We start from the raw sequence: 19,027 nt of genomic DNA, 5'->3' as shown, positions 1-19,027 counted from the left end.
GCTAATCTTATTATGAGGTTGAGATAAGGTTTAACATTTAATTGTTTTACCGAGGATAGAAGTCGATCAGTAACTTTTGGTGCTAAGGTTTCTTAAGTTGAACCGCATAAATGCTAATGTAATAGTTCGATGAATATTAGGATATAATATGAGAAAAGTAAGGTGCGATAAAGTTGGACATTCATCTCTATTATGAGAAATTGCGAGATAAGTAAAATTCGAGTTCATAGTAGAATAGAACTAAGTTACCATAAGTTGTTTTAAGTTACGATTCGCAAACGAGGATTAGAAGGTAGAGTTAATCAGGATTGAGGAGACGGAAGGACAACTCAACACTTATTTTATCAGAGTAGCGCAGCGTAAGCGTGGACTATTGGGATACTAGAACTAAGTATAAACTTGTAGATTTGCTCGTTGGTATTATTTTTAATTGGTCAGAGTGAATTTGTTTTAATAATTTAAACACTTGTAGATTTGTTCGTTGGTATTATTTTTAATTGGCCAGAGTGAATTTGTTTTAATAATTATATATACTAACGCCTATTGATACATGATGTATTTATATATATTTAAATTTTTGTGCAAAAAATATTGAGATTATAGTAAAATCAAAATTTTTTAAAAATGAATTTTAATAATAATTTTTATGTTAGGAGCAATATGATCATTTAAAACTCAAAATGAAAAAAAATATATTAAGAAATGTTAGTTATAAATTAGATACAAATTATTAAAATATATTTTATTATTTATTAAATAAAAAAATTTGTAATTTGAGAAAATGAGTATTTTTTTATTTATGAAAAAACATTATATATATATATTTATTAAATATATTCAAATGATTAGCAAGCTCTCCCGATAGGTTGTTGCATTGATAGGGTTTAGTTGAAGCAGGACTGATTTGCAGACCCATTTGATGAATTAAACCTCAATTTCTAATTCTCTCATCAGTGAATTAATTTTGCATTGGTCGTGACATGGCGCGGAGGCAAATCCTGTTGTTGAATTCGCAGTTACTTTCAAACCCATTGAATTGCGCATCCGGGTTCGCGAATTTTTCTTCCCAGTCGGTCCGTTATATGGGTAATGATTCTATTGAAATGCGCAGTTTTAATTTAATGGCGGGTAGTGAAATTAGTTTACTCTCATTTTTCTGTTAAAAGTGCAGTGAAGGTGGGGATACCGGAGTTCTAGAATGGAGTGGGGAAAGGAGTTGAACAGCACGTGGAGAAGCTGGAGTCTGAAATTGGGGACTTGAACACACTTCTCGTCACTCGCACTATTAAGCTCAAGAGACTCGGCATTCCCTGCCAAGATGTAAGAACTATATGTGAAGTTAAAAAGATTATGCTTTATGGATTTTCAAGTTTGCTTGGATGTATTTTTACGTGAGTACCGATATTATTTTGGGATTCGAGGGAGTGGGAGGTCTCGTGCGTTTCTTAAATTTACTTTGTGATTGATTGATTTTGCAAATTGCATGAGTGATTAACCTTGCTTGTGCTTCGTGATTATTTACTCTATGTATCTTATTTACGGTCTACTTCTATGTTTGTGTGCACGGGCGTGCTTATAATTTGGATCATAGTTTATTACGGCATTAGGTGCACTAACGCGCACATGTTTCCTGGATCCTTAAGGTGCAAAGCGAGGCAACTGTTCCATCAAAGTAAGGCACACTCAGCACATTGTATATATTGTGCTTGATGCTTTTTTAAAACTGACTGGACAACGTTAATCGATTTGATTTTCTTAAGTGATAAATGCAGATTGTGTCAAATAACATAAAACCATGAATTAAATGTGAATAGACAAGTGATGTACTAAATCTTTTTTGTGGGTTTTGTTAAGGTTAAGATGGTCAAAAGACTCATTATAAACTAGGATATCTCCAGCGCACTGGTGTTGATTTAAATTCATATCGTGATACGCTGGTTTAATAAACTTAGCACCTTCACTATAACCAGAAACACACTGTCATATAGACAAAGGAACTCCAACATACATTTCACATTTTAAACATTAATGTTATCTGTTTTCTTTATAACATACTAACGACCGAAGCACACGCAACACATGTGTAACGTAATGTTGGATATTTGATAGGTTTCTTAATCAATTTATAAAATGAATGTTGGATATGTGTAATTTGATATGAATATTATAGTATGATATAAATCATACAACGAATTTTTAGCCCTTGCATCAATTTATACAATGAATTTTGGATATTATACATGAAAGTTTAGGCAGTGTATCTATGGAGACGCGGACGCTAATCATCTTCTTAATCATCATTAGGATCAATATACTAATCAAGTAATTCGGGTCATAAAATTTTCTTTAGAATGCGGAACGTAATGGAATAAATCAATGGCATAAATCGAATATATATACCATTAGATAAGTACATGTCTTGTACAACATACATTCAAACTAAACTAAGGTTCAACTACTACATATTCATTGCTGAAACCTATCTACATCAAAGTCCAGAATCACCACTCTAATCTCGATCTTTCATCCTCTTCTTGACCCTGATCATGTCCCACCTGTTGTCATGCACACATACAAACACGACAACAGCCGGATAACTCTGGTGAGAATAAATCCAAGTATAACCATGTATAAAGCAGTCATATGAAAACATAGATAACATCATGAAACAGATATCATGACATGTATCAGAATCTAAAAACATGAATGGATATACAACTGGAATAACCACATGAATCGTAATCTACGAAACATGAATCAATACAAATATGTAAATCAAACTCATGACTCGATCTCTCAAACTCGACTCATCTCTCATCTAGGGATCCCGATCTGAATAAGAACGTAACAAATCTTCCACCTACTCTCCCGTTCGCGGTGGTGGACCGGTACATTCTAATTCCTGGACTTTGTTCAGCTCTATATCTATATCTATATCGAATCATCAGCAATAAGGACTGTTCTGTCTCTTAAGCACATCGATATACCAAACGTCCAGTGTCTTGGCACATCCGCCAAAGACTTGGCCAATCAGCCAATCCTATTCTGACAATGTGCAATGGGCCACTGACTAATCTGTCACAAGCTAGCCCCTCTGTCTGTGACTCTCACTCAAGGCACATAAGCCTATGACTCAATATATGCTCTGCTATAAATCAATAGACTAAGCAACACAATCTCAAGAATCACAAACATCAATGCAATAAGTAAAGTATGTGGTTTAGGGCAACTAGAGTCCAATCTGACTCAAGTTCATCTCCCGGTTAATATTGCCTTATATTCTTTTGTTGATCTGACGAAGTCGAGGTCTCGAATTCAAAGCCTGCAAGTACTCAATCTGGCAATGACAATAGCAAGAAGTATAATATCAACACACAACTCCATCAATACTGGATATAATCAGAACTCAATCTACTTCTGTTTCAGTGGTATAACTGCACACTCTCGATATACCCAGCAATACAAATATCAATCTCAATTCATAATCGATCAACATACATGTTCCGATACCAACTCGGTATAATCGCAATCAAATCAAGTTCGATAAATCATAACAATTTCATACAGTATCTGTTCTTCAATCCGGTCTCGATTATACGAGGTCTAATATCTCAAGACTAACATATATCAATTACATCTGATTCCTTCAATATCATATTGTCAAAGCATATCAAAACATAAGAAAACTTACGTCCAGTTGTAGCTTGTGGCGAGAGGAGTCTGAAACTGTGATCGGATAAAAAATCGGAGAAACGGATGCGGCACAATAAAAGTTCTATGATTCAAGGAAATTTGAGGATTTCAGGGAGCTTTCTCGGTTGTTTTCTGTTGCTGAAATGAGAGGAAATGCGTTTATATATATCAAATTGCATGCCAAAGAAACGTGGCTCATTTCTTTACAAAACACATCTCGCCGCGGGTGCGCTGACTCTTGGACCGCGGGTGCGCTGTGCTTACCGCGGGTGCGGTGGCTCTTATACCGTGGGTGCGGTAGGCTTACTGGACTACGCCCAAAAATTCTGAAGAACTGACCACGGGTGCGCTGGCTGTCTTACCGCGGGTGCGCTGCTGTCACTGTCTCAACACAGCGGGTGCGGTCTCCTTCCTGGCGCATGTGCTGTACAATAAAAAAAATCGATTTACAACATCGCTTCTCCATGTCGTGTCTTTGCTTTCACTCCCTTATGCTTAAATTGGAGTATCAAACGACAATCTCGGGCATTATGCTATCCCGGTCTTCTCTATTCCGTCTATAATTACATCTCAATTATCGACAAGTCATAGCAGATGATCATAATCGAACTCTCGGGCCTTACATTTCTCCCCCCTAAGAAATGATTTCGTCCTCGAAATCTCAGGCAATCATATCATATCATAAACACATCAAATGAAAGAATAGGTAGAAAGAATAGAAGCTGAACGAAATACGCACATCAGAGAAATAGTGCTGGGAATTCTTGTCTCATATCTGACTCTGTCTTGAATCCTCACAAACGGAATAGTCTTTGTTCTGAGCTGCTTTTCGTTCTTTTCTGACGTCAAAATTCCATGAAAATGTAATCTCATTTCCCTTCAGGAATGGACAGACTCTGTAACAACCCTCCTGGTTTCTTTCTTTCTGTTTTCATCTGTTGTCAATTCTGACATTTGGATCCAACTGCTGCAATATCAGCCTTCATTTGTTTCTCCCAAATTCGTTCTTTCAGATCATTGTACCATTTTCAGGATGAATACTGACTCAACTACTGTGCGCTTCTGACAATATCTGTCGTTTCAAATCCGAAACATTTAGCACAATAATACGATTAGTCAAATATAACACACTGTCACAAACCTGATACTTGGATTGATGTCCAGCTCTGACATAACAATCGAATTTTTGAATGTTCTAATCCACTTTCTGTGCTTCTTTAATTCTGAATATCAGTTCTGGTTCGACTTGAATAGTATATAATCTCACAATCTGACATTTTGTCTCAAATATCAATTCAGAAAGACAGCACTCTTTAATCCAAGTAGAAATACCAATCGTCGGTAAGGATAAAGAACATACCCTTTCGACTCCGTGCCTCAGCTGCTGCATCCAACTGTCCCGGATAAGAGTCGATTTCATAATCAAAATTTTTCAATAAACATCGTCTTCTATGTTTCATAATCAATTCAAATTGGAAGAATAGATAATTCAACTCATATAATCAGAATACATCTCATATTTTTCACCGTACATATAGTGTTACCAAATCTTTCGTACAAATACAATGGTCGCCAATTCAAGATCATGAATTGGATAGCGAGACTCGTGTAGCTTCAACTGTCTGGAAGCATAAACAATAACAATATATAACAAAATCAGCAACACTTGAAAGAATAGATTTAGCCATATAAGAGAAATCTCTGATAGAGCGCCTATAATATCCTGCCAAACCCATAAAACGACGTATCTCTGGCACTGATGTCGATCTAGGCCAAGCTAATCACGGCCTCAACTCTACTTGGATCAACAGAAATCCCATCACCAGATATAAAGTGAGCCAAAAATACAACCCGTCTCAATCAAATTCATATTCGACAGCTTTGCATATAATTTCTCAGTTTTCAGGATTTTCAGCTTAAACAATCCTATTATTTGCATATATCAGAAGATCATCGATATACATAATCCTGAAATCATCAAAATACCTCTGAAACACATAGGTTATCAACCCATAAACATAACAGGAGCATCTCAAGGAGACACATTCGATCTGATGTAACTCTGGCATCAATTCCATGCTACAATCTCTTTGTCTGTTTGTAGGCTATCCTGGAATCTATTCTTGGTACACATCATTAACTTCACACACCACTGGCAAATCAGCCAATGATGGGCTTAATTTCAGTAAGTCAACTAAATACACAAGTCAGAGATACTACGGACATCATAGGAATTCCAAATCTAGAATCCTTACCGTACAATATTCATTTTGCGGCCATTTCAGGTCCGCCTCTTACCATCTTCTGGAATCAGTCTACGGTAATTTTGTACTTGATCAGCGTAGCAATATCAGTCATGCCTTCAGAATCAGACAACGCAAGTACAACACACGCTCACTCAATCTCATTCCCATCTTACTGCAGTATATGATGTTTCACAAAATTCATTGATATCAAAACTCTCCCCAGAAAGGTAAAGAGATAAATACTACAGCAGATACGGAGTCAACAGATAAAGCATACATCAATGCAATTCATTCAGAAATCATGGGTAGGATGCACATACGCAAAAGAATCATAAAAGATCATTTACCTACCACGGTATCATCAAGTGCATCCTGGGTCTGTTCCTTGGTCATTACAACCCCTCTGGCTTCCTTCGGGCCCTGGTTGTGTCTGAGAAGAGAGTGAGGACTGGAAAGAGTGAACACCAGATGATCGTCTTTCAATTTGAATCACTGATCCAAATGATTCAGCTCCAATCTTTGAACAACTCTCTGTGGACATACTCTAGCAAAATGTCCTGATCGTCGGCAGATGCGGCAACTACCAAGCACTCCTTAGCACTGCTCTGTGGAATGTCTCCCTCCACAGGTGTTACAATACACTCCAATATACTTTTGTCTGGAACCACTGGAGCTAGAAAAACTGCTTCTCAATTTCTTAAACTATTTCTTTCGAGCTTTCAGATGTTCTTTCTCTACACCGCTACTGCTACGACTCTCACATCTGGGAGGGGGTTGTTGTGGTCTCGATACTGGAGGAACATACGAAGCTCTGTTCTGTCTCATTAGAACTGCTTCTGCTCTTTTATCTCTGTTCAGTGCATCAGTAAAAGTATGGGGTCGCTCCACATTTACCAATGTAATTATCTCAGGATTCAATCCTTTGGTGAACTGATCAGTTACAGCTTCATCATTCCCAGCCACTTGAGGAGCAAAACGTAGCAAGGTAAATAACTTGGCTACATATTCCTCAATATTCAACTGCCCCAGTCTCAGAGTGGTAAACTCCGCACTCTTGTCTTGTCTGTATGATACTGGGAAAAATCTTTGATCTAATTCAGTTTTAAAGAGTTCCCATGTAAGCATCGTACCACGCTGTTCTAAGGCCTCTTGGTTGCGAGCCACCAACTCTTCGCGACGTCGTGTAACTGATGCCCAATCATTTTAACTCTACGTTCATTTGTGCTATCAAGGAAATCAAACAACATCTCTATCTCATCTAACCAATTCTCACAATCACCAGATGTCTCGGTACCCTTCAGAATCGGCGGGTGAAATGACTGAAACTTCTGTAACAATGTTTCCATCAGAGTTTCTGATACATCCATCTGAGTAGTCGGAGTATTACCCTGTTCTGGGATTCCTCGAGAAGAGAGATCTGATTATCAAAAGGGTTAGCAATCACATGAGACAAATCTGGAATCGAGTGGATATCTCGAGCATCATCAAGAGACATGTTTATTTTGGAGCATGGATCTCTCACAGGAAAGGGGTTTAAAGATTTTTGGTGCATAATAGTTCATTGTGTCTTTTAGACGATTTGGTTGGAGCGCAATAACAGAATATTCAGTGACAGAAAAATCGAGAGATGACGTTTGGGAAAAAATCAGATTCAGGGTCGTCACGTGGACGATTAACGTACCAATGTTTCAGACTTTTTGTATCTCGGATTTAGCTAGGGATTGGTGTTATATTTTCTGTTGAACGAATACTGATTGTAGGTTGATGTTGTTTTTCGTGGATGGCTCATCCACTTGCTTTGTAAACTTACTACCTTATGATTCTAATAAAATATAGTTTCTGAAAAAAAAACGTAACAAATCTCCCACCTACTCTCCCGTTCGCGGTGGTGGACCGGTACGTTCTTATTCCGGGACTTTGGTCTGCTCTATATCTATATCGAATCATCAGCAATAAGGACTGTTCTGTCTCTTAAGCACATCGATATACCAAACGTCCAGTGTCTTGGCACATCCGCCAAAGACTTGGCCAATCAGCCAATCCTATTCTAACAATGTGCAATGGGCCAGTGACTAATATGTCACCAGCTAGCCCCTCTGTCAGTGACTCTCACTCAAGGCACATCAGCCTATGACTCAATATATGTTCTGCTATAAATCAATAGACTAAGCACCACAATCTCAAGAATCACAAACATCAATGCAATAAGTAAAGTATGTGATTTAGGGAAACTAGAGTCCAATCTGACTCAAGTTCATCTCCCGGTTAACATTGCCTTATACCTTTCTTTTGTTGATCTGACGAAGTCGAGGTCTCAAATTCAAAGCCTGTAAGTACTCAATCTGGCAATGACAATAGCAAGAAGTATAATATCAACACACAACTCCATCAATACTGGATATAATCAGAACTCAATCTATTTCTGTTTCAGTGGTATAACTGCACACTCTCGATATACCCTGCAATACAAATATCAATCTCAATTCATAATCGATCAACATACATATAACGATACCAACTCGGTATAATCGCAATCAAATCAAGTTCGATAAATCATAACAATTTCATACATTATCTGTTCTTCAATCCGGTCTCGATTATACGAGGTCTAATATCTCAAGACTAACATATATCAATTACATCTGATTCCCTCAATATCATATTGTCAAAGCATATCAAAACATAAGAAAACTTACGTCCAGTTGTAGCTCGTGGCGAGAGGAGTCTGAAACTGTGATCGGATCAAAAATCGGAGAAACGGATGCGGCACAATCAAAGTTCTATGATTCAAAGAAATTTGAGGATTTCAGGGAGCTTTCTCGGTTGTTTTCTGTTGCTGAAATGAGAGGAAATGTGTTTATATATATCAAATTGCATGCCAAAGAAACGTGGCTCATTTCTTTACAAAACACGTCTCGCCGCGGGTGCGCTGACTCTTGGACCGCGGGTGCGCTGTGCTTACCGCGGGTGCGGTGGCTCTTATACCGTGGGTGCGGTAGGCTTACTGGACTACGCCCGAAAATTCTGAAGAACTGACCGTGGGTGCGCTGGCTGTCTTACCGCGGGTGCGATGCTGTCACTGTCTCAACACCGCGGGTGTGGTCTCCTTCCTGGCACAAGTGCTGTACAATAAAAAAAATCGATTTACAACATCGCTTCTCCATGTCGTGTCTTTGCTTTCACTCCTTTATGCTTAAATTGGAGTATCAAACGACAATCTCGGGCATTATGCTATCCCGGTCTTCTCTGTTCCGTCTATAATTACATCTCAATTATCGACAAGTGATAGCAGATGATCATAATCGAACTCTCGGGCCTTACATTTCTCCCCCCCTAAGAAATGATTTCGTCCTCGAAATCTCAGGCAATCATATCATATCATAATCACATCAAATGAAAGAATAGGCAAAAAGAATAGAAGCTGAACGAAATACGCACATCAGAGAAATAGTGCTGGGAATTCTTGTCTCATATCTGACTCTGTCTTGAATCTTCACAAGCGGAATAGTCTTTGTTCTGAGCTGCTTTACGTTCTTTTCTGACGTCACAATTCCATGGAAATGTAATCCCATTTCCCTTCAGGAATGGACAGACTCTGTAACAACCCTCCTGGTTTCTCTCTTTCTGTTTTCATCTGTTGGCAATTCAGACATTTGGATCCAACTGCAGCAATATCAGCCTTCATCTGTTTCTCCCAAAATCGTTCTTTCAGATCATTGTACCATTTTCAGGATGAATACTGACTCAACTACTGTGCGCTTCTGACAAAATCTGTCGTTTCAAATCCGAAACATTTGGCACAATAATACGATTAGTCAAATATAACACACTGTCACAAACCTGATACTTGGATTGCTGTCCAGCTCTGACATAACAATCGAATTTTTGAATGTTCTAATCCACTTTCTGTGCTTCTTTAATTCTGAATATCAGTTCTGGTTCGACTTGAATAGCATATAATCTCACAATCTGACATTCTGTCTCAAATATCAATTCAGAAAGACAGCACTTTTTAATCCAAGTAGAAACACCAATCGTCGGTAAGGATAAAGAACATACCCTTTCGACTCCGTGCCTCAGCTGCTGCATCCAACTGTCCCGGATAAGAGTCGATTTCATAATCAAAATTCAATAAACACCGTCTTCTATGTTTCATAATCAATTCAGATTGGAAGAATATATAATTCAACTCATATAATCAGAATACATCTCATATTTTTCACCGTACATATAGTGTTACCAAATCTTTCGTACAAATACAATGGTCGCCAATTCAAGATCATGAATTGGATAGCGATACTCGTGTAGCTTCAACTGTCTGGAAGCATAAACAATAACAATATATAACAAAATCAGCAACACTTTAAAGAATAGATTTAGCCATATAAGAGAAATCTCTGATAGAGCGCCTATAATATCCTGCCAAACCCATAAAACGACGTATCTCTGGCACTGATGTCGATCTAGGCCAACTAATCACGGCCTCAACTCTACTTGGATCAACAGAAATCCCATCACCAGATATAAAGTGAGCCAAAAATACAACATGTCTCAATCAAATTCATATTCGACAGCTTTGCATATAATTTCTCAGTTTTCAGGATTTTCAGCATAAACAATCCTATTATTTGCATATATCAGAAGATCATCGATATACATAATCCTGAAATCATAAAAATACCTCTGAAACACATATGGTATCAACCCATAAACATAACTGGAGCATCTCAAGGAGACACATTCGATCTGATGTAACTCTGGCATCAATTCCATGCTCCAATCTCTTTCTCTGTTTGTAGGCTATCCTGGAATCTATTCTTGGTACACATCATTAACTTCATACACCACTGGAAAATCAGCCAATGATGGGCTTAATTTCAGTAAGTCAACTGAATACACAAGTCAGAGATACTACGGATATCATAGGAATTCCAAATCTAGAATCCTTACTGTACAATATTCATTTTGCGGCCATTTCAGGTCCGCTTCTTACCATCTTCTGGAATCAGTCTACGGTAATTTTGTACTTGATCAGCGTAGCAATATCAGTCACGCCTTCAGAATCAGACAACGCAAGTACAACACACGCTCACTCAATCTCATTCCCATCTTACTGCAGTATATGATGTTTCACAAAATTCATTGATATCAAAACTCTCCCCAGAAAGGTAAAGAGATAAATACTACAGCAGATACGGAGTCAACAGATAAAGCATACATCAATGCAATTCATTCAGAAACCATGGGTAGTATGTACATACGCAAAAGAATCATAAATGATCAGTTACCAACCACTGTATCATCAAGTGCATCCTGGGTCTGTTCCTTGGTCATTACAACCCCTCTGGCTTCCTTCGGGCCCTGGTTGTGTCTGAGAAGAGGGTGAGGACTGGAAAGAGTGAACACCAGATGATCGTCTTTCAATTTGAATCACTGATCCAGATGATTCTAGATTTGGAATTCCTTTACATAGGTGGTAGATTTGTTACGTTCTTATTCAGATCGGGATCCCTAGATGAGAGATGAGTCGAGTCTGAGAGATCGAGTCATGAGTTTGATTTACATATTTGTTTTGATTCATGTTTCGTAGATTACGATTCATGTGGTTATTCCAGTTGTATATCCATTCATGTTTTTAGATTCTGATACATGTCATGATATCTGTTTCATGTTGTTATCTATGTTTTCATATGACTGCTTTATACATGGTTATACTGGGATTTATTCTCACCGGAGTTATCCGGCTGTTGTCATGTTTGTACAAGACATGTACTTATCTAATGGTATATATATTCGATTTATGTCATTGATTTATTCCATTACGTTCCGCATTTTAAAGAAAAATTTTATGACCCGAATTACTTGATTAGTATATTGATCCTAATGATGATTAAGAAGATGATTAGCGTCCGCGTCTCCACAGATACACTGCCTAAACTTTCATGTATAATATCCAAAAGTCATTGTATAAATTGATGCAAGGACTAAAAATTCGTTGTATGATTTATATCATACTATAATATTCATATCAAATTACACATATCCAACATTCATTTAATAAATTGATTAAGAAACCTATCAAATATCCAACATTACATTGCACACGTGTTGCGTGTGCTTCGGTCGTTAGTATGTTATAAAGAAAACAGATAACATTAATGTTTAAAATGTGACATGTATGTTGGAGTTCCTTTGCCTATATGACAGTGTGTTTCTGGTTATAGTGAAGGTGCTAAGTTTATTAAACCAGCGTATCACGATATGAATTTAAATCAACACCAGTGCGCTGGAGATATCCTAGTCTATAATGAGTCTTTTGACCATCTTAATCTTAACAAAACCCACAAAAAAGATTTAGTACATCACTAGTCTATTCACATTTAATTCATGGTTTTATGTTACTTGACACAATCTGCATTTATCACTTAAGAAAATAAAATCGATTAACGTTGTCCAGTCGTTTTAAAAAAGCATCAAGCACAATATATACAATGTGCTGAGTGTGCCTTACTTTGATGGAACAGTTGCCTCGCTTTGCACCTTAAGGATCCAGGAAACATGTGCGCGTAGTGCACCTAATGCCGTAATAAACTATGATCCAAATTATAAGCACGCCCGTGCACACAACCATAAAAGTAGACCGTAAATAAGATACATAGAGTAAATAATCACGAAGCACAAGCAAGGTTAATCACAAATGCAATTTGCAAAATCAATCAATCACAAAGCAAATTTAAGAAACGCACGAGACCTCCCACTCCCTCGAATCCCAAAAAAATATCGGTACTCACGTAAAAATACATCCAAGCAAACATGAAAATCCATAAAACATAACCTTTTTAACTTCACATATAGTTCTTACATCTTGGCAGGGAATGTCGAGTCTCTTGAGCTTAATAGTGCGAGTGACGAGAAGTGTCTTCAAGTCCCCAATTTCAGACTCCAGCTTCTCCACGTGTTGTTCAACTCCTTTCCCCACTCCATTCAAGAACTCTGGTATCCCCACCTTCCTTCACAGCACTTTTAACAGAAAAATGAGAGTAAACTAATTTCACTACCCGCCATTAAATTAAAAATGCGCATTTCAATAGAATCATTACCCATATAACGGACCGACTTGGAAGAAAAATTCGCGAACCCGGATGCACAATTCAATGGGTTTGAAAGTAACTGCGAATTCAAAACAGGATTTGCCTCCGCGCCGTGTCGCGGCCAATGCAAAATTAATTCACTGGTGAGAGAATCAGAAATTGAGGTTTAATTCAGCAAATGGGTCTTCACATCAGTGCTGCTTCAACTAAACCCTACCAATGCAACAACCTATCGGAAAAGCTTGCTAATCATTTGAATATATTTAATATATATATATATAATGTTTTTTCATAAATAAAAAATACTCATTTTCTCAAATTACAAATTTTTTTATTTAATAAATAATAAAATATATTTTAATAATTTGTATCTAATTTATAACTAACATTTCCTAATATATATTTTTTCATTTTGAGTTTTAAATGATCATATTACTCCTAACATAAAAATTATTATAAAAATTCATTTTTAAAAAATTTTGATTTTACTATAATCTCAATATTTTTTGCATAAAAATTTTAATATATATAAATACATCATGTATCAATAGGCGTTAGTATATATAATTATTAAAACAAATTCACTCTGGCCAATTAAAAATAATACCAACGAGCAAATCTACAAGTGTTTAAATTATTAAAACAAATTCACTCTGGTCAATTAAAAATAATACCAACGAGCAAATCTACAAGTGTCGATATTTTTTGCACAAAAATTTTAATATATATAATTATTAAAACAAATTCTTAAAAAGATTCAAATATTAGAACGAAATTTTTTCAACGTTATAGCTTTTGAAGCCTACAAGTGTTTAAATTATTTATTTGGGTCAAATTCTATCTCATGTGTTATCTTTTGAAGCCTACAAGTGTTTAAATTTTAATATAATTAAATTCTATTATAAAAAACTATACAACGAAAAGTTAAATAAATATCTACAAAAATAACATTGAGATTTACAAAATAAATAATCTACTACGCTAAATTTCATTAATAACAAATTACGCTAAAATTTATAATTAAACTACTACGCAAAATAACACATAATTATTAAATTTTGATTAAAAAAAACGCTTTAAAAATCTTACTTGCGTGAAGATATGCAGAATCACGTAACGCTGGAAGATAAAACCAACGAGCAAATCTACAAAATTAACACGAAAAGATGTTAGCATTAATAAAAAAAACGAAACTGCATGCGAAAAAAATGATAGAGTTTCGACACTACCAGAGAAGAACTGCGAAAATCGGTGAAGAAAATGTTCGAGAGCCAAGGTATATATAGAAATTTTAGCGACGGTTTACCAAAAGCTGTCGCCAAAAGCGACCGATTTTGAGTAAAACCGTTGCTAATTGCGACGGTTTAAAACAATTTGTCGTCGATCTAGATCGGCGACGTTTTTATTAAACTGTCGCCCATAGCGACAGGTGTTGTCAAAACGTCGCCGATCTGTTATTAACTTTTTTGTTAAACCGTCGCCAATAGCTACAGTTAAAAAGGTTGTCGCCCATAGCGACAGTTTATATTAAGCTGTCGCAACAGTAGCGACGGCTTAACTAAAACCGTCGCAACGATGCCACGGTTTTTTATTACCGTCGCTAATAGCTATTTAAAATTAAATTTAGTTTTATTTAACAACAGTTTAGTTTTATTGTTACTATAGCGTTAAATATTTTAAAACCATACATCATAATGTTTAAATAATGTTATTTGCGACCCATATCGGAGTTGAGCTATGCTGCTTCTCTGCCATATATATACGTACAAAATAGAGGTATGCAAAAAATTCATTAATTATATGCACAAAATAAAATATATTTTTTTCAAAATACAATCCAATCATAAATAAACTCAACCTTATTCACTTTCGTCGGAAATTCCACGAACATCGTCGCTCGAATATTGAACCTCTTCTGTTTCACTTTCAGTGTTGTTCAAATCAATTTCGTTGTCGTACATATCATTAACATCGACTAGATTTTGAGACGTCAAAAAAAATTGAGTTCAGATGTCACGAGGTCAACTTTCGTTGTTTTGAAATGCATCGTTCGCATCAATTTGATTCTGCTCAGTATTTGGATCAACATCAGTGACATAAGCTCGCATACGTAGAGTACTCACATGCATCCAATCTGATTCTGCTATCTTCGTTGTTGGATAAGTCAAATACACAACTTGCGAGACTTGTGTAGGAAACACAAATGGTTCGTAGTATCCCAGACTCTTTTTTCGATTGACATCAACAATTTTGTACTTTTATCAGCCGTTCGAAATCCATTCTCCAACCGATGATACATCCAATTTCTATCGTTATCCGTTTTATCCTAATTTATTACACATTTAATCTTCCACGAGAGAAGATTTTTATCGCCCGCAATGTGAGTGAAGGAAGTGGTATGGAGATAATTGACTGAACCATAAACCCTAAACCCTAAACTCCAAAACCGTCGCTATGAGCGACGTTTTGTTAAAACCGTCGCAAATATCAGCGACGATTTATTAAACTGTTGCTATTATAGCAATGATTTTCTTGAACCGTCGCTATATAGCGACTGTTTTATTAAAACCGTGGCTTTTAAAATTAGCGACGGTGATAAGTGTTTCACCAGCTCTCATTTTGATATTGTCAAACTTCTGAACATCAACAGAAAGTTTATTCTCTTTGGTTTGTTCATTCCCTTCACAAAGCTGGATCAGCTTTTCGCAAATCTCTTTGGTTGTCTTACACATCTTGATTTTACTTAACGTTACTTTGTCTAGTGTTTTGTCTAATATGTCCTTTGCTACATTGTCAAGATTTGCTTTTCGTTTTTTCTCAGCAGTCTACTCGTCTCCGGGCTTTTCAATTCTTTGAGGTGCCCCATCTGTGATTGCAACTGTTGTATTGGCTTTCAGAATCTTCATTGGTCCGTCAGTGATGACGTACCACATATCATCGTCTTGTGCAGCTAAGTGAGCATGCGTCCTGATTTTCCAATCATCGAAGTCCTCTCTTGAAAACATTGGGATCTTGTTGAAGGAAGACATGATCAATAGTTTGGGTAGAATTATTATTAGACAAGATACAACTGCTTTGATACCACTTGAAAAGATTGGTTACGAAGGTGATAAGTATTTAGAAAGGGGGGGGGGGGGGGGTGGGTTGAATAAACAATCACTGATTATGTATTTTTTTCGTATAAAGAGTTCAGTTTAGTTACAAACTGACACTCGGTATCTCGTCAGTCGATAACAATCATTTTAACTAGAAAACAGTTGCGGAAGTAAACTGACTGAAAGATAGAATAACTGAAAGTAACTGAAATGAAACACACACGATTTGTTTCTGGATGTTCGGAGAATAGAATAACTCATACGTCACCCTGTTAGGATCGATTAGGGGGAGCACCGTTGAGCTATAATAGCTCGGTTCTTGAAATATTGAACACCGATGAATTAAATCGAGTTTGGTGTTCAAACCAAGCGGAAAATACTCGAAATAATCCTTCGTAGAAACCGAATAAATTTTTTGTAAACCATTTAAAATATATGCACGTTCAATGAGTTAAAATATTCAGTTGAAGTATTTTATCAAACACTTGGTATACAATATTTTGGTATTTGAAGAACACATAAAATGCTTCAACAACGCATCTTTAAAACTATGGAAATGATAAGTAAATGCAATAAACAAATAGACACGAATTTGTTTATGGATGTTCGGAGATTTCAAACACTCCTACGTCACCCCTTCTTCCCCTTGGGAAGGATTCACTAGAAGACTTTGATTTATACAACACCTTGTACAAACCCATTCAGCTAGGACTTACTCCACTGCCTAAACTGAACTCCTAGCACTCAAGATTGTAGGCAACACCTCACAATCAGCATATTGTTTAATGTCTCATATGCAAAGACTACAAACACAATGTTTTACGTCTTTGTGTAAAGACTCACTCAACTGAACTTGTAAGCTCAACTCTCTCGTATATGTGTGAGTGATTGTGTGTGAGGAATATATCAGTTACAGTGTACATCTCAAATGTATCCTCACACAAGGGCTTGTGCTCTCAACTAGCTGATTTCTTGATGCTAACTGCCGATGCTTTGAATCCACTTCCAAAGCTCTTGTTTGATCTTCAAGATGTTGTATTTATAAGCCCCAACAATGATATATACGTTAGACACAAGAATATGACCGTTGGAAAGTTTCTGTAATGTTTCTGGAATTGCAACGGTCAAATTCGTCTTGCTGGACATTTTTCCGACTGGTCAACTCTGGTCAACTGGTAAACTCTGGTCAACTCAACTGGTCATTCAGTCGGACTGGTTCAGTTGGTCTGGTTCAGTTCAACTAGTTCAGTTGGACTGGTTCAACTGGTCTTCAGCTGGTTCAGTTTCAGCTGGTGTGCTGAAATCAGCCTAGCTGATTTCAGTTTGTGCAGAACCAGTAACTTCATCGTCATTTATCAGCATCGTAAGCTTCGATTCAGACTTTGACTTATAAGAATGATTTGTAGATCTTTGTCTTATCTTTCCAACGCATACTGAATCGCTTCGTTTCGATAACCGAGCTGAGAGATATGACCAAAATACGGCAGCTGCTCAAACACAACTGATTGCTGTTTTCGTGCAATCAGTTCGTCACTTCAGCGATCAGTTAGCCCTGGATAACATCCGATTTTGTCCAACTGACGTGAGATACAACTTGTTCCAAATTGAGTTTTCTGAGCAGTACAATTGGCGGATTGTCATTTGGATCATCCAGTTGAGAGATATCATCAAAACACCGAAGCTCGCCTAGAAATTCAGTTTGTGCAAAATTCAGTTTCAGCTTGCTTCTTGTGTTTGCAACTTCACACTTGAGTAAATATGTTAGAAACACAATAACAAGTTTTGTTAACATCAAAATCAAGATTGCGAACATGAAATGTTCCAACAATCTCCCCTTTTTTGATGATCACAAAACTTGGATAAACAATCAACACAACTAACATATTTCTCCCCCTTTTTGTGTGAATCAAAAAGTCATATTTCAAAACATTTTAAACAAAATTTTCTCCCCCTCAATATCTAAAAATAATCTACTCATTAAAGCTATAATGAGTTCTCCCCCTATATTTTTGAAATTTTGAAAAATGTAAAAGAAGAGGGATAACTAACCAATTTTCTCCATGGCTCATTTTCTGCTGCAGCACATATGCTCTGTCTTCAACAAATAAACTGTATTTTCTCGGGCATAATTAGGCTGTAAATTTTATACCGCTGTAAACCTCTACAAGTCTAGTTTGCAACGCAAAAAGCGGTTCGTCATTTGGACACTCGAGCTAGGAGATATGTCATTTTTCCCACAGTCGCTGCAAGCTGCGCGAAAATTCAGTTTTGCATATATATGTGTAAAAAATCTGAAATTTCAAATTTTAAACATCAAAATCAGTTTCAATGTTCTTTCAAGAACAACCCGCTCTGATACCACTTGTTAGGATCGATTAGGGGGAGCACCGTTGAGCTATAATAGCTCGGTTCTTGAAATATTGAACACCGATGAATTAAATCGAGTTTGGTGTTCAAACCAAGCAGAAAATACTCGAAATAATCCTTCGTAGAAACCGAATAAATTTTTTGTAAACCATTTAAAATATATGCACGTTGAATGAGTTAAAATATTCAGTTGAAGCATTTTATCAAACACTTGGTATACAATATTTTGGTATTTGAAGAACACATAAAATGCTTCAACAACGCATCTTTAAAACTATGGAAATGATAAGTAAATGCAATAAACAAATAGACACGAATTTGTTTATGGATGTTCGGAGATTTCAAACACTCCTACGTCACCCCTTCTTCCCTTTGGGAAGGATTCACTAGAAGACTTTGATTTATACAACACCTTGTACAAACCCATTCAGCTAGGACTTACTCCACTGCCTAAACTGAACTCCTAGCACTCAAGATTGTAGGCAGCACCTCACAATCAGCATATTGTTTAATGTCTCATATGCAAAGACTACAA

General features: G+C 36.7%; 1 protein-coding gene across 2 annotated transcripts in view; it reads right to left on the bottom strand.

Moving 5' to 3' along the window:
* LOC140822335 (uncharacterized) overlaps positions 1 to 14,273 on the bottom strand; it is a 67,129-nt gene extending 52,856 nt beyond the window's left edge. The window contains exon 1 of one of the 2 annotated variants that reach the window (XM_073183067.1): positions 14,260 to 14,273. The gene's annotated coding sequence lies outside the window, so the exon portion shown is untranslated. The remainder of the gene's footprint in view (positions 1 to 14,259) is intronic. The other variant, XM_073183065.1, reaches the window with a different exon arrangement.
* Positions 14,274 to 19,027: the final 4,754 nt, after the last annotated feature.

This window comes from Primulina eburnea, unplaced genomic scaffold (assembly GCF_022965805.1).
Source record: "Primulina eburnea isolate SZY01 unplaced genomic scaffold, ASM2296580v1 ctg800_ERROPOS1600000, whole genome shotgun sequence".
In the NCBI taxonomy this organism is placed as follows: domain Eukaryota; kingdom Viridiplantae; phylum Streptophyta; class Magnoliopsida; order Lamiales; family Gesneriaceae; genus Primulina; species Primulina eburnea.
The sequence above is the reverse complement of the archived record's forward strand: the minus strand, read 5'-3'. Positions and strand labels throughout refer to the sequence as shown.